Below are 17,053 nucleotides of genomic sequence, written 5' to 3' on the forward strand. Positions count from 1 at the left end.
GATGTGGCCGAGATAGATTGACCAGTGAAACAATGTCAATGGTGAGCAGCTATGGCGGAGCAGTGTGGTGGCGCGGCAAGCTCAGAGCTACGCCTCGACGATGCAGAGCGAAAAATAGAGAGCGAGTGAGGGCATGGGGGTGAAACAGCGGGCGCGGGGTGCCTTTGTGCCCATCGTGGCCTGAACTGTTGGGCCGTCACTGGTGTATGGCTACCACATGGTGGCTTTGGCCTAACATGGTCAGCCACTGACGGCGCGGCGCCTGCGGCCATCAGATCCCGATGGGGTGCTTGACAGCGTGACTTGAGGGCAAATTTGTGCTTAATCCACGATCAATTAGTGCAAGATGTTTAAACAAACTTTGTAGAGCTATGTAAGGGCTACAAGATTGCTTTAGAAATCATCTTCTTATTTGCAATGGTTGTGAAGTTACATCATCTCAAAGTCGGATACATCGAAACTGTGAACCGGTTTTTGACTTAGAGAAAATTCCAAGTTTGAAAACAGTAATTTATTGATTCTTGTGAGACCTATTTGACCATGTTAGGCACTAAATGACCTCTTGACCCAAAAATAAAAATTGTTACTCTACTCAAGTACTACAACTTTGCTTAAGGGTGTACTACCATGTAAACAATCTATGCTATAGTTCAACTTAGGTCAAACATACATCATGAAAATGGTAACTTACACTATAACCATGACTTAGAGGCCAAATGGGTCCAAGTCATGAATACCAAAGTTGTTCCATATGACATTCTAAACATGTTTAAGGTACCCCTAAGGTCCCACAAACATTTTATACCTTGGTCACATGTAAATCCTAGGTCAAACTAAGCATGTCATCACTTAGGAGCTTAATTAGGTAAGGTGATCCACATGAACATTGTTCCATTAGGCATCCTAAGTGTAGCTAAGGTGTTTTAGTGACCAAACATCACCACTTGAATTAGCCATGCATGATCATAAAGCATACATACAATGAAACATAGAAGAACAATAGTATGTTTCACATGTTTCATAGCAATGTTTCATATGAAAATGCTTATGCATGAATGAATGATGCTTATGCTCATGCAATGCAAGTGCAAGTATGCAAGCCTAACACCTAGGGTGTTACAGCCCCTCCACCTTATAGAAATCTCGCCCCGAGATTTGAAAGACCTATCATTTTTTGTAAAAGGAGGGATAAACCTCATGTTAATAATCTTCCCTTTCCCACATAGCATCTTGCTCACTATGATTATTCCACATCACTTTGTGAAACTTGATCACGCAGTTTTGAGTTACTCTATCCTTGCTATCTATAATTTGCACCATCTTCTCTTCATAGGTTAGATCCGATTCTAACTTGATATCACTGACCTCCACTCTTTCTTCTAGAACACGTAAATATTTCTTCAATTGGGATACATGAAAAATGTTGAAGATAGCCCTCATTTCTAGAGGTAATTGGATCTTGTAGACTACTCTTCCACTTTTCTCAATGATTGGATATGGACCTACATATTTGGGTGCAAGCTTTCTTTTTACCCCAAACCGTTGTACCCTTTTCATTGGTGACACTTTTAGGTATGCGTAATCACCTACTTCAAACTCAATGAGTCTTCTTCTCTTGTCCGCATAACTCTTCTGCCTTGATTGAGCGGCTTCTATATGTTGTTGAATGATATGTGCCTGCTCTTCAGACTCTTTGACAAAATCAATACCATAGTATCTCCTTTCTCTGGGTTCAACCCAATTCAAAGGAGTTCTACATTTACGGCCATACAAAGCTTCAAAAGAAGCCATTTTAATACTCTCTTGATAACTATTGTTGTACGAAAACTTAGCTAAAGGTAACCATTTTTCCCATGAACCTTTGAAGAGATGACACAAGCTCTCAATATGTCTTCCAATATTTGATTTACATGTTTAGTTTGCCCTGAGGTCTGAGGGTGATAGGCAGAACTTCTGACTAAGTTGGTGCCTAACATCTTGTGCAAATGTTCCCAAAAACAAGTAGTGAACTGAGGCCCTTTGTCAGACATAATGGTTCTTGGCACGCCATGTAGATGTACTATGTGGGATATATACAACTCAGCATACTCATGCGGTCGATAGTTGGTTCTGAATAGAATAAAATGTGCAGACTTGGTTAGGCGATCTACAATCACCCATATGGAATCATAATTCTTATGAGTAGGTGGAAGTCCAACAATAAAATCCATGCTAACTTCCTCCCACTTCCAACCTAGAACAGACAGTGGTTGAAATAGTCCAGCAGGTTTCAAATGAACCGCCTTAACTCAGCAACAATTATCACATTTAGCAACATAAGCTACAATCTCCTTCTTCATTTTGGTCCACCAAAAACGGTTCTTCAAGTCTTGATACATTTTGCTACTACCCGAATGAATGGATAGTTTAGAAGAGTGAGACTCTCCTAAGATCTGGTTTCTAAGTTCCTTATCCTTTGGCACTACTAGTCTATCTTTAAACCATAGAATAACATTCTCATCTATCCTGAAATGCTTAGTCTCTTGCTCTTTCATCTTTCTTTTGATGTGGAACACACCTTGATCGGTCTTCTGAAGCTCGATGATCTTGCTCTTGAGAGAGCAACTAATCATAATATTTTGCAGCATAGCAGGATGTAACAAATTGAAGCCATCTTCTAATAGGGAATTATAATGAGATTTTCTGCTCAAAGCGTCTGCAACAACATTCGCTTTGCGAGGATGATAATGTACTTCTAAATTATAATATTTGATCAGTTCTAGCCATCCTCTCTGTCTCATATTCAGTTCGGTTTGAGTGAAGATATACTTAAGACTCTTATGATCTGTGTAGATATGACACACATTGCCAAGCAAATAGTGTCTCCAAATTTTTAATGCATGGACAACGCTGCTAATTCCAAGTCATGAGTTGGGTAATTGACTTCATGCTTCTTCAGCTGACGTGAGGCATAAGCAATGGCTCGACCTTCCTGCATAAGAACACATCCCAAACCGGTACCTGACGCATCACAAAACACATCAAAAGGTTTCTAGATATCAGGTTGTGCCAAAACAGTAGCTGAAGTCAACAAAGTCCATAAAGTGTGAAAAGCAGCTTCACACTCTAGAGTCCATACAAACTTCTCATCTTTCTGAAGCAATCTTGTCATTGGCTTGGCAATTTTGGAGAAGTCTGGAATGAACCGATGGTACTAACCTGCTAAACCAAGAAAACTCCAAACTTCGTGAACTAAAGTCGGGGCCTTCCAATCCATGACTTCTTGTACCTTAGAGGGGTCTATGAAAATCCGATTTTCTGACAGCATGTGTCCTAGAAAAGGTACCTTCCAAAGCCAAAACTCACATTTGCTAAACTTTGCATACAACTTATGTTCTCTTAGTCTGGTTAGTACAATTCTCAAGTGTTCTGCGTGATCCTCCTCATTTTCTAAATAGATTAGAATGTCATTGATGAACACAACCACGAACTTATCTAGTTCGGGCATGAACACCGAATTCATCAGATACATAAAGTATGCAGGAGCATTTGTTAGCCCAAAGGACATGACCAAATACTCATATAGGCCATACCTAGTGGAAAAAGTAGTTTTATGTATGTCTTCCAGTCTAATTTTAATATGTTGGTAACTAGATCTCAAATCGATCTTGGAGAACACTTTAGCCCTTGACAATTGATCGAACAAGATATCAATTCAAGGCAAAGGATACTTGTTCTTGACCATTATGGTATTAAGTGGTCGGTAGTCCACACACATCCGCAAGGATTTGTCTTTCTTCTTCACAAATAAGGTGGGACAACCCCATGGAGATGAGCTAGGTCGAATGAGACCTTTCTCTAAAAGTCCTTGCAATTGAACCTTAAGCTCAGCTAGCCTCTGTGAGATGGGTGCTATACCTAGCAATAACTCAATCTTAAACTCTACATTCCTGTTGGGTGGCAACCCGGACAATTCATCTAGAAACACATTCGGAAACTCACATACCACTGGAATATCAAGGAGGGTTGTGGTCTGAATAGCACCGACAAAGTTTTGGAGATCAAGATCTCTAGGAAGTGGTACTGAGAAAGCATCATTACTCTAGGGTTCTCTCAACATTATGGTTCTAGTCAAAGTGTCAATGAGAACTCCATGGCCACTCATCCATTTCATACCCAAGATTACATCTATCCCCAACCCTGGCAATACTATAAGATCTGAGGTATACTCTTAGTTGCTTATTGAGATGCGCACATCTCTGACTATCTGGTTGGTAGAGATATTATTTCTGGCTGCACTTATGCAATAACCACCTTTATCTATAGTAATTACCATTTGATCATGCTTGGATGCAAATATTTGACTCATAAATGAATGTGAAGATCTAGAATCAAATAAATCAACTACGGGGTGTTGGTTCACAAGAAACGTACCCGTAGTAACAACTTCACCTGAAGGGATCTATTCTAGGGTGGTATAGTGCATGTGTCCCTGACGTCCATTTGGATTACCCTGCTTTTGGTTGTTGTTCTTCTTGGGATAGGGGCAATTCCTTGACCAATGGCCAGTCTTATTGCAGTTCCAGCATGGCATACTGCTAGGTGGAACATTGGAGCTTCCTTGTCCTGTGCTACCCTTTGGTAGGGCAACAGAAAAGGCCTTGCAATACACATTCTAGGCCTGACTAGTCTATACCTTCTTCTGAGGTGGTCTATACTTTGGAGCGGGTGGGCAAAACTAAGGTCTCATAGCAATAGGAGCTTTTGGCTAAGATAAACCTACTTCATAAGCTCTCTTATGACTCTTAGATGCTGAATAGATGTTGTTCTGATTCTCTTGAGTTAAAGCATCACTAACAAACTCATTGAAAGTAGCACATTTGCTGTTAGCTAGTGTCTTCATCAGCTTCGGACTAAGCCCTCTCTTGAAATTAGCGATCTTCTTTGCATCAGTATCCACAAACTCTGTGACATACCTTGACAAATTGTTAAAGTCATGCAGATACTCAGTTAGACTCTTGGTACCCTACATCAGCCTCATGAATTCTATATGTTTCATACTCATAAGACCTGGGGGAATATAATGTCCTCTAAATGTAGCCTTAAACTGGTTCTAGGTAATTTGAGCATCCTCAGGCAAAGTGGATCGATGATGACTCCACTAAATGCCTGCAGGACCCTATAGCTGGTGCGACGCGTATTCTGTCTTTAGGTGCTCGGTGAGCCTTAAGATACGGAACTTTTGCTCAATTGTATTTAGCCATTCATCTTCCTACAATGGTTCCTCTGCTTCCTTAAAAATAGGAGGCTTGGTATCAAGAAAGTCCTTAAAAGTGTTGAACTAATTAGGTTCAGGTCCTTGGTGTTGGTCCCTTCCTCATCCATGGCCAGCATTCTGTGAGAGACTGTGCAACACTTCCCCCATGGAATGTTGGGTCTCCATGAATTGGTCGTCATCTCCGCTGGCGTGGGATGCGATGGTGGTGGGAGGTCCTCATTGCCATTGCCACGGGCACCACTACCACCCGCATCATCTCCACCAGCTCCCCTATGAGTGCACGTCATCTGTAGATTTGCAACCACAAGTAATTATTGATGATGCCAGAAAAATTGTAGAGGAATTATATAATTATGCCAAACTGAATTTACTGGAGAGAATATAAATTCATACAATAAAATAGAGGCACAATAATTCATTTCCACAACCATATATCACCAATTATATTACTTAATGCCATTCGCAATGCATTCCATATATGCCAAACTGCTTGCCAACACAACGGGCATTCATTAAAAGTGCAACCACAACATGGATTACATGCAAGTTTTCAAGAGTACATCAAAGGATACACCATGATATCGAACTAAATTACGAGTTCATTACATAAATGATCAAAGATAGAGAGCTAACGCATCTAGTTAGGTACTAAAGCTAAGCTACTCCTCAGGGTGGTCGCTGTCGATGTTGGACACACCATCACCGTGGTCGTCCTCAAAAGGCTCGATCTCCTCATCTTCAGGCTCATCCTCAGCATCCACCTCCATGCCATCGTCCTCTGCAATCAACACATTGGCATCTTCTTCCACTGCTGGAGCTGGAGGAAGAATTGGGTTCACCATGTTGTTGAGACGATGAACATCTAGCTGTAGCCCCTCAATCTAGCATATGAGTTCCTACTCTCTATGATCAAACTCCATTGCCTACCTAGCAGCCTGAAACACAGTCCAGATTCTAGCTGCCTCCCTAATTTCAGCAAGACGAATGACTTTGTCCCTCTCAGCATGGATGCCCTATAACTCAGCCCTAGCTGCATCTCTTTCTGCAACAACATTCACCAACTAAACCCGGTGAGCTTCTAAAGCTATAATAGCATTATCCGTTTTCCACTGAGCCTCTTTAGCTGCCCTTCGATGCCTATGCACACGCCCTCGCAGGTGGTGTTGTGCAACCTGTGCTCGCTGGAGCTCTAGCATGCAACTGACGTATCTATCTTGGCGGGAGCAGAACATCTTTAGGACGGCAAACATAGCACTCATAGCAGCACTAGAGCTCTCTGCTCGCTCGTCATGATCTCTTACCAGTGCATTGCCGCTCAGCTGCATCCAAGCGGTCACTGACGGATCCACCCGGGGAAAGGTTCTGGCTAGACCATTGACAAGTTCATCACCAAACTCCTAACAGATCTCACTTAGTGCCACCAAAGCTACCACTTGGGCACCTTCCCAAGGAGACTACCTATCTGACTCAATACTCCAACCCTATCACAATGGATTGTCTACATGGGCCGAAATGGTAATCCGGACATCATACCATGGCTGCCCCTCAACTGCCACTTCCCTCCAGAAGTAGCGGGATGGCTCAGCGTACCCAACCAAGTTTATCACCCTCCACAGTAAGGTTAGAGTGCCAAACATAGCCAAGAATGTGTCACTAGGAGACAGGGCTCCTGGTGCTGCCATCTATAGTAAGGTGTATAATTCTTGTGAGAGGATATCATACATGAGAAGAAATTCAATGAATGGGGTAAGCAATTATAATTAAGGGAGGGATGCAATAATATAAATACATGAGTGAACATGATGCATGCACGTTCCATACGTCCTCATGAATCTTAGGAAAAATTTAAAATTCTAGCGACATATACGATGGCATACATATGTTCTCTCAATATATGTAACTAATCGGGCTACACGTTTCGCTGTTAGTGTACCTGCACAAGAATTTCATTTCAGCCCAACCCAACACTTATATATGCAAAATGTAAATCTAGGCTCTAGGTTGCAACTAAATACTTCCATATATGTATACCCATATATATACTTCCGTATCAAAGCTACCCGATGACAATTTATTACCCACAATTAAATACGCACCATACACACATGCAAGCATGCATATATAGCCAAATCAAAGCTAGCTCTCCCTGACTGCACGCTCACCTCTTGCGGTCATGCCACTTATCAACTTACCTTCTTACCTTGGTGTAGAGGCAATTGATCCATACATTACCACTCAAGTGAATGGCATCCATACAATAGCACGCCGTACGGACGATGAAAGTAAAACCCCCATGTTAGTACTTAATTAGCTACCTGATAGTCCTTAACTGGGCATAAAGGATATGACAACTGGCACACTCTAAATTTAAAGTATAGGTTTTAACACACCTATATATAGCTATAAGTTGTCAAACTAATTTTATAAAACAAAACCTTTGTTTGAAATACCCATATGTCAAGTTTAGTGTTGAATCTTGCTCCAATGCCAGCTGTAACAAAACCGTCCAATTTATAAGAGCACAAGTACAATAGCAATCACCGAAGCGATCAAACCATCATACTTGAGCCCATATAAACCTAGTAGTCTGATGAAATCACAAAGGATCTCAAACAAACCAACATACAAACTAAGATCGTACATGATTCAACACAACCAGTCACATGTTACATCACAGTTCACAAATAGTTCACAAGTATCTCTCATACATCGAAGTTCACAAAGTTATTACAAACTAAGTTCAAATAGCGGAAGCAAAGTAGTTTGACATCAACATCACTCTTAGCTCAAATACATGCAAGTACCATGGTCATTTCCAGCAAAAGTAGAATAGAGGTGGTAACTCAGGAGTACCATGCCCCATGGTTTAGTCCTCATCCACAGCAGGATGAAGGCAGTTCTTACAATACCCATGATACATCATGTCATCTGCAACAAGAGGGAATAAACCCTGAGTACGAGAATGTAGTCAGCTAGACTTACCCATCATAAACCAGAAATAATATGACACCAAGGAGTATGCAAGGCTTTATCGGTGGAGTTAGCATGACAACAATTTGCATAAAAGCTTAAGAAACATAACTTAGGGATTTAGTACTTCTAGCATTAATTTGAATACCTATTCAATTAAGCATCTCTAGATTAGCACCTATACTAGAGCAATCACTTGATTAAGCTACAGCATTAGTAACCATATCCAGTTATATGAATAATTTGAGCATCATCATAACTGTCCATTATCCATTAAGTTACTCTATGTTGCCGCTGCTCAGTCAAGTTCTCATTATCCGGGAGACATGGTGATTCGAATCAATTCCTAACCAGCTAGGGAATTATTCCTAACACAAACCCATACTTTCCCCGTCAGGGTCGCATCTGGTCACCTTTGGTACAACTCAGGAACCAACTTCGCGGCTCCGATCAGCACCGTACCCTTAGAGATTCTACCAATCTGCCAGGAAGATCGGGACTTGAACCCGCCCTTGGACTTACGCCATTGGCTCTCCGCACATCCATACTGCCTTCAGTGTGCGCACTTTCACTTACCGAGTCCTGGCGTGGATTGAGCTACTCGGCTTCACGGTCGGAACGACTTATCTGGCCAACTAAGTGCTAGGTATGCGTTCAACATGACATGAGGACGTACAATGAATCGGTCCTTAACCGACATAGACGGAGATAAATGGGCACCAAGACCTCCATGCCTTGTGCTTCTCTATGACAATCCTACCTGGTATCCTTTTTATTCATCAACACATGGTTATTTCCACGATAGCAATTTTAGCCAACCGTGATCAGTTATCTACCTATATATTTCAGGTGACTAGAAATCACCTGAGTTCTACCGGACTAAGAAAGGCTAAGCATATATTCGATCTTGGACCTACCAAGGATTCAAAATATTTTTATCTGGACAAGGATAATATATGCAGCAAGTGGTTCCAATCAAATCTTATAACCTAATACATCAAACATAAAGGACACAAGTGATATTTGTAAAAACATTGGAGGCTTATAATGCTCTAGGGCTTGCCTTTCAAGAACAAGGAAGGTTGGTGGTCAGGACACTCAGGGAGATCTTCTATGTTGACTCCTCCTTCCGCCAGCACTTCCTGCTCCTGAACTTGTTGCTGCTCCTCCGGAAGTTCTTTTTTGAATTCCAAAAGAGTGACTCACTCCGGAACACCTATTGCATGCATATGCACAGCATAAGAGTCACGAATGCATAAGAGATGGAAGGTGATAATGAAAGGTACAACCATGTATAGATGGACACATGAATGACTTGATGATACGAGATTAATATTTACTTTACCGAGTAGGTGCATATCTTTTCTTGAAAACAAGAACAACACACTCACCAAGCTCTAACAACCTAAGGTAAAGTTGTTCATCTTCAGTAAAAGGTCTAGCACCTGCAACTAACAACTTATCTAAATCAGCCTAAGCATCTAAATCAACACATCAACTCATATAAAGCAATCAAGTCATTCACTGCATTCAACAGATTCAGGGCTGCAGACAACAGCTGCTAGTTTAATTCATAACTGGAGTTGTACTAACACAAAAGATATGCAACAAGACAATCTGGAAATCTTATGAAGTTAGCTACAATTCATCTTTAATCATCTCCACATGATTCCCAAGTTAATAAGGTCAAACAGTCACATTTCTCAAATCTGGTCCAGAAATTCCAGAGAACAACTAGTTCTAAAGACCAACTTTGAACAGTCATAACTCACAAATTGTTTGGCCAAATGCCATGAAAATTTAACACGAGTTAGATATGTGAGTTATCTACAACTTTATTATAGACAATATTCATAGCAAACATCATCTTCACCATGTAATTTGCTTAATTTTAGAATCTGTCCAGAAAAGTCACTCTAAGTGAATTTTAGGGAAAATAATATTTCACAACGTACACGAATGGTACTTTGAGCACTACCTATGTTACCAACAGTTAACATACATTTAATAAGTACTAGAAAATATAGTGGCCATTCCTAAATAAATTCTTTTCATGCCTTTATTAATTTATTTAGATAATTAGGTAAAATAATAAACTTATAACAAAAGTGTATAGTAAATTCCACAAAAATTACAGTAGCTTATACACGTCCCCACTAGGCTACTATATAAATTTCATAGCATTTGAACATGTAGAACATCCTATGCAAAAATGACAAGCCAACAGGGCTTAAAGTAGCATAAATAGGAAATCCTATTGAAAAGTGTCAAACAATAGAATTCATATTTTTCTTAGCTTCATCATAGTACAAGAACACTGAAATAAATTCCATGCACAATGGATGCATGTTTTTACCATGAAAAATAGCACAAGAATTTAGCATTTATTCAAGATATATAGCAAACTCCTATTTCCAGCAAGATCACTATGCAACCAATATTTTTCCCATGTAGTACATGACAATACAAGACCAACAAAATTTGTATCACATTTTTATCACTTTCCTAGCTCAAGTTATGTATTTTTACAATATTGAAAACATTCAAAAAACATTTATTTAGATCAATTTTATTCTCCCAGAAAAATACTAGAAACAGTGCATTTCATATTTTTTATCAAATACTACACTTCATTAGAAATCCAACAAAATTTGGTTCACTCAATTCAGACACCTATAGCTCCCGATATGATTTTCCAAAGTTAGCACAAAATTCTAGAAAAGAATAAAACAAAACCCTAAAACTATAGCCGCTGATGCGTGGGACCCAGAGGTCAACAGACCCCACTTGTCAGTCAAATAGAGGCAGGGCACGGTAGTTGACCGGCCACTGGTCATCGATGTGGAAGCCACCAACGGCGAGGTCACCACCGCTGCACTCCCCATGACCTCCCGCGCCCAGGGGTACCCTCGGTTTGGTTAGAGGTTCACTAGAGCATGCTCGCCGCGTGGCAATGGCAGATGGCGGAGGGTGCATGGTGGTACGCCAGTGGTCTTCGGCCACCATTTGCACTGGTGATGAGCCCTATGGCTCCGTAGTGCTTCAACAGAGCTAGTTTTGGTGGTTAGGGACCAGCGATGCGACGGTGAGCTCTGCCCATGTGTGTGGCCACGTGGCGGTGCACAGAGCACGACAGTGCTCTCGGCGTTTTGGCTAGCCGGCGACAAGAGAGAGGTCTCTGTCATGCCTCCTACTAGATCTATGGTTACTCATCCTAAGGTGCACCAAAGAGGAGGAAGGTGATAGGCTAGCTCAGCAGCGGCGAGCTTGCCTATCATGGCGGACGTGGCAGGAGCGGCGGCATGTTTTGGCACAACCCAGTGGTAGCATCTAAAAAGACCATGGGTGTAGATACTAGGACCTACTACGAAGACCAAACTAGGGAGAAAAGGAGTGGAGGTGAATGCGTTGCGGTTGGCCATGGTGAGCTCGCACTCGGCGGCGCTCCAGTGAGGTCTCACGGCGACGGAAAACAAAATGCGGCCTTACCCAGGCACAATACGGTGAAGCAAGGGGTCGGGGATGTGGTAGTGGAGATGGAGCAGATGTGGCTGAGACAGATTGACCAGTGAAGCTATGTCGACAGTGAGCGGCTACGGCGGAGCAGTGCAGTGGCGCGGTGAGCTCAGAGCTGCTCCTCGGCGATGCAGAGCGAAAAACAGGGAGCGAGTGAGGGCGTGCGGGTGAAACAGCGGGCACGGGGTGCCATTTTGCCCATCATGGCTTGAACAGCCGGGACTTCACCGGTGTATGGCCACCACGCAGTGGCTTTGGCCTGATGCGGTCGGCCACCGATGGCGCGGCGCCCGCGGCCATCAGAGCCCGATGGGATGCCTGAAAGTGTGACTTAAGGGCAAATTTGCGCTTAATCCACGGTGAATTGGTGCATGACGTTTAAACAAACTTTGCAGAGCTATGTAAGGGCTACAAGGTTGCTTTAGAAATCATCTTGTAATTCACAATGGTTTGGAAGTTACATCATCTCAAAGTCGGATACATCGAAACTGTGAACCGGTTTTTGACTTAGAGAAAATTCTAAGTTTGAAAACAGTAATTTGTTGATTCTTGTGAGACCTATTTGACCATGTTAGGCACTGAATTAGCTCTTGATCCAAAAATAAAAGTTTTTACTCTAGTCAAGTACTACAACTTTGCTTAAGGGTGCACTACCATGCAAACAATCAATGCTATAGTTCAACTTAGGTCAAACATGCATCATGAAAATGGTAACTTACACTATAACCATGACTTAGAGGCCAAATCGGTCCAAGTCATGAATACCAAAGTTGTTCCATATGACATTCTAAACATGTTTAAGGTACCCCTAAGGTCCCACAAACATTTTATACCTTGGTCACATGTAAATCCTAGGTCAAACTAAGCGTGTCATCACTTAGGAGCTTAATTAGGTAAGGTGATCCACATGAACATTGTTCCATTAGCCATCCTAAGTGTAGCTAATGTGTTTTAGTGACCAAACATCACCACTTGTATTAGCCACACATGATCATAAAGCATACATACAATGAAACATAAAAGAACAATAGTATGTTTCACATGTTTCATAGCAATGTTTCATATGAAAATGCTTATGCATGAATGAATGATGCTTATGCTCATGCAATGCAAGTGCAAGTATGCAAGCCTAACACCTAGGGTGTTACAAGAGTGACCCCATAGTTAGCGCCGATCATGGGGACCCCATCGTACCCCACATATCCCACCTAATGGTCACCAGCACTAGGAGAATCACCAACAACAACAGAGATCCCCCACCCTCGCATGGGGGGCAGGGTGGGGGGGAAGAAGTTGTAGGAACCTCCATAGAAGGAGGAAGAGGAGCTACCCTACCTTGGCCCACCATGCGATCGATGGAGGTCATGGCCGATCTAGAGAGACCCCTTCTTGCCGGGACCAAAGCCAATCCCCAACCTAGCCCACCCAGAGTTGATAAGGCTGGCGTGATGCACCAAGATGATGATGAAGACATCGAAGAGAGGGTCCTCAAAACTCTAAACCAAATACACAAGGAAATCCAAGAGAAGAGACATAGAGTTGAAGCACAACAAAAGCAGGCATGCCTACACATCATGAGGCAGAAGGCAGACGAAGCCAAGGAGGAGCTTAGGAGATTGGATGAGTACTTAGCAGCCCTCAAAGAGAATCTAGACCACGAGCCTGAGCTAGACAACAATCCACCCTCGCTCCATCCGAATCCAACCTGCTCCATCCAAATCTACCCCCCCCCCCCCGCTTTCACTAGATCTACCTAGAACACATCCCTCCATCCATACAACAACCCTAGAGAAACCAACCCCCGCCAATGCCATTCGACCCAAAATCTCCTCTAACCTAGATATTACAAACCAAAAGTTGGCCACTTGAATACAAGCCACAAAACCTACCAAGGTATGATGGAAGCGTGGACCCCCACCAATTTGTAACGAGTTACGAGGCTGCAGTGGTAGCAGCAGGAGGGGATGAGTATACCATGGCAAAGTCCTTCGTGATCATAACGTGGGACATCGCTCAAAGCTGGTACAGCAACCTAGCGCCAGGCTCGATAGACTCCTAGGGAAGCCTCCGTGAAAAACTATGCAACAACTTCAAAGGTGTCAGTCCCTCAGCAAACAACCCCATGGAACTATTCACTTGCACACAATCTGAAAGAGAACCCCACCATGACTTCCAGCGAAGGTTTGTTCAGCTCAGAACCAGGACACCAGACATAACAGATGATGCAGTAATCCTAGAAGTAGTTAACGAAGTAAGGCTAGGACCACGCTCTTCAAGGCTCACGAGAAAGCCACCAAAAACCATTGTAGAGTTGCACGAAGTCATGGAAAAGTATAGAAGAGCCGACACCATTTTTTGTACAAAAACCAAAGCTCAGGGATCCCAAACGTGCCCACCTCCAAGGCCGTGTTGACGGTAGTTATCATACATTATAAACTTCAATATAACTTGAAATAATGCATGAAAATGACCACCAACAGACTTAGGGGGTTTAAAGTGATAATTTCTATGAGTTTTGGTGAATTTTTGTTTGCAGCAGGGTTATTTCAGAAAACTGTCAAGTGTGATCAAAACGTCAAATTAAATCATGTTTATCCGCCGCAAAAACTACTCTAGAAGGTTCTAGAGGACTCGAAAAGCTATGTCCCCAAAGTAGAGGGCAAGAGGGAGACAAGTGGGGCCACTCGGCCCCACCTAGAGGCCGTCCAACATCTGGGGGTCCCACCTGTTAGCCCCGTTGCTACGTCGGTTCTCTAGCGCCTCCTAGGATGCATCTACGCCATTTATTCAAGTTAGTTTGATCCAAGGGCTCACGTTGGATGCTCTGGCCTATATAATTAGCCCCTTCCCCCCTCCCGAACATGCTGCCATAAGTCAAGGTTAGACCAGAAATTAGGGTTTCCAGAGAGAAGAGAGTAGAGCTCCAATTCTTCAAGTTTCTAGTATAGGCTAGCTAGCAAGGTTCAAGTAGAGTGTTTGTTATTGCTCAGGATTCTGGATCTATCGTCTAGAGACTGGTATAGCCATTGTATCTATTATTTTATGACTTTGTGCTACTTCAATATTATATTCCTAGTTTGCTCTAGTTATATGCTTGATATAGTTATGATTGATGATGAATTTATGCATATGTTTGCAAAGCTCTTAGCTCAGTACTCGAGTGAGTTAAGTGGTCCACATTATGTAAGCATGGTGCTTAAATATTGTTTGCACGTGGATGCATTCTGCACTCCAGGTCATGTGGTAGGTCGTGGATCTAACACTCCTATTGAGTCCTTTGTAGTCCACTCCCCGTTTGTAGAGCAAGTAGAACGCGGTTGCGAAGGGAAAAAAGCTTTGTTCTTGATATTCCTTAGTAATGTTCCTTATGCATAGATCCAAAGTTAGTTATACTATAGATGAGAGTGTATATACTTGTGTGTACAAAAGACTTAGTAAATAAGGAATGACTTAGGAATCGTTTGCTTAATGAATCTCATGTTTAGCCGTACTATATTTTATGAGTCTCTATTTCTATCTCCGAAATACCATTATTACCTTACATGTTATATTTATTTATCCCTTGACTTATCCCTGCCATAGCATGAGAGGGATTTTATCATAAGTATCTATATTTGTCAATATCTCTATGCCAACATAACTCCATAGCTCCTCCCTATGGGTAAAATATAAATAACGATACTCGGTATACTCCTAGGTAAAATGCTACAATAGTTCATTATCTGTGCGCTTGCAGATTACTTAGTATATATAAATTTATAAGTGTTCTCAATAATTACCAACAATGTATTTCTGGCATCATGCTAGGGATGACAACTGAGTAAAGAGTGATGCTAAGATATGTCAACAAGCATTTCTGGCGCCGTTGCCGGGAAGGGGCACATGGCTATAGAGAATTGATCAAATAAATACTTATTGATGAAATCATAACCTCTGCTTTAGCAGTCTTACCCTTGTTTGTCTTTGTTCATATCTTATATAGGGTCTTGCAGACTTGGTTGTGATTCACCAACAACTTTCAATGAGAATCAAATCAATCAAGAGGAAGCTCAACACCAGTTCCTCAAACTATGGCTAACAAGACCCTACGTGAATTCTCTGCTCCAAGCACTAAGAAAATTTGCACTGGACCAACACTTAGAACTAACAACCTTTTGTTTAAGCTCAAGCCAAGCCTCATCAACATGGTGCAAGCCACCCCATTCAGTGGAAAGGCACATGAAGATGCTAGTGCTCATCTTTAGAATTTTCTGGAGATAAGTAGCATGGTCATCACAAGGACGTTGCTCAAGACATCATACTACTTCGCTTGTTTCCATTCTCACTTGTGGAACGGGTGAAGCAGTGGTTCTACTTCAATAAAGATCACATCAACACATGGGCAAGGTGTTCAAAGGCCTTCCTAGAAAAGTTCTTCCCTATTGGCAAGACCAATGCCTTAAGAGGAAAGATTTCCAATTTCCAACAGTAGATGTGAGAAACCATTCCATAAGCATGGGAACGTTTCCAAGAATACATTTTAGATTGTCCTCATCATGGGAAGGAAGATTGGTTCCTCATGCAAGTCTTTTACCATGGATTAACTCAAAAAGCTCGTGAACAACTGGATGCTACTGCTAGAGGATCATTTATGTCACTCACCCTTGGAAAAGCTGAAACTCTTATGGAGAAGATAGCCTCTAACCAAGGCTAGTATCAATGCATTATTTAATCATGCAATAAGAGTGAAGAAGTACCAGAAGAGGTGTGTTCACTATCAACCAAGATGGATGCACTGTTGAATTGGCTTGAACAGCGAGCCAATTACAAGAAAGATCATCAGGCTATTCAAGATGCCTTTAGTTTCCATAATGTATGTGGAGAATACTTGGGGGTAGAATTCCTTGAATATCAGGAGGATGCAAATATCGTCCTCAACAATTTTGCTCCACAACAACAGAGACAAGGATGGAATCAACAACAATGATTAAATTACCAAGGTAAGTACCCAGGTAATTACTAGAATTCTTCTAATTCTAAACAACCATCCTTGAGAGACTTGATCTTAGAACAAGTTAGGATTAATGAGAATATTTCTAAGAAGCTTGCTTTTAATGATAAGATCCTAGAAAACATAAATACTAAAATGGATAGTTTTTCTTCCATCATAAAAGACCAACTTAGCTATAATAAAAAGATAGAATCACAATTAGCCCAGTTGGTTGCTGCTCTGCCTTTTGCCACTAACCTTGAGAAGGTAAATGCTATAACCATAGGTGGCAAGTCTACTCGTGATCCACCATATCCGACAAGGACAAGTAAGACACCAGT

General features: G+C 41.8%; 1 non-coding gene across 1 annotated transcript; it reads right to left on the bottom strand.

The window, feature by feature from the left end:
• Positions 1–16,177: 16,177 nt before the first annotated feature.
• On the bottom strand, positions 16,178–16,285 carry LOC136514645 (small nucleolar RNA R71). The gene has a single exon (XR_010773792.1). It is a non-coding gene; the product is annotated as a small nucleolar RNA R71 (small nucleolar RNA).
• Positions 16,286–17,053: the final 768 nt, after the last annotated feature.

The sequence above is a fragment of the Miscanthus floridulus genome, chromosome 16 (assembly GCF_019320115.1).
Source record: "Miscanthus floridulus cultivar M001 chromosome 16, ASM1932011v1, whole genome shotgun sequence".
Taxonomy (NCBI): Eukaryota; Viridiplantae; Streptophyta; class Magnoliopsida; order Poales; family Poaceae; genus Miscanthus; species Miscanthus floridulus.